Source organism: Mastomys coucha, chromosome X (assembly GCF_008632895.1).
Source record: "Mastomys coucha isolate ucsf_1 chromosome X, UCSF_Mcou_1, whole genome shotgun sequence".
Classification (NCBI taxonomy): Eukaryota; Metazoa; Chordata; class Mammalia; order Rodentia; family Muridae; genus Mastomys; species Mastomys coucha.
In genome coordinates, this window is record NC_045030.1 from 2374257 (window position 1) to 2375344 (window position 1088).

Sequence of the window (1088 nt, forward strand, 5' to 3'; positions counted from 1 at the left end):
CTCTGTGTAGCCCTGGCTGTCCTGGAACTCACTCTGTAGACCAGGCTGGCATCAAACTCAGAAATCCAATCCGCCTGCCTCTGCCTCCCAAGTGCTGGGATTAAAGGCGTGCGCCACCACTGTCTGGCCTATAATAGTGCTTGACACTCAACAATCATAATCGTGTCCCAGTCTCAAAATGTTAAGATGACCAGTATCACTATTCAAGAACCAATGACCCACAGGTCTGGCTCTTAATCAGGTGAGCAGATAATTGAGAAAGGTACATCATTTTTCCAATCAGGAATATGTAAACTGATGCTTTCCTGTTAACACTTCTTAGCTAGAAATAGCTTTGGGACCCAAAGTCCTTCATCCTTACATTGAAGCATGTTCATGAGGGGCTACACAGTGCCATGAAGGTCCAAGAAATAAGACCAAATGTAAACAGAACCTTTTTTTTTCCATTACCACTGTCTGTCCTGTAACTTAGTAATTTAGACATTCTTTTTTTTTAAAAGATGTTTATTTATATGAGTACACCATAGCTGTCTTTAGACACACCATAAGAGGGCATCAGATCCCATTACAGATGGTTGTGAGCCACCATGTGGTTGCTGGGATTTGAACTCAGAACCTTCAGAAGAGCAGTCAGTGCTCTTAACCACTGAGCCATCTCTCCAGCTCAATTTAGACGTTCTTTTTGAAACAGTGTTTCATACTACATAGACAGGCCAAGTGCTAGAAGTAGAGGTCTACAGCCACCATACCTGACACAAGTCACCTTTTATATCAAGATAGTTCAGCAATTTATTTTCTAAAACATTTTCTATACTAGACGAGTACAAAAAGAATTCTACTAAAATAGCTGTTACTAGACAAGGGGGTAGGAGCTCTTCCAACTTAATGACTATAGAAATGAAATCAAGCCACAAATGGGGGACACTTCAAGCAAATCCAAATTGAATAAGGAGGCAGAATGGGTGGGGGAAGCATGAATATAGAACAGTTCTGAGTTTGATACCAGGCTAGGTCTGTAAACAGAGAGGTCTCATGTAGCCCAGGTGAGGTTGAAACTCACTCCATGGGCCACGCTAGCCATGAACTCA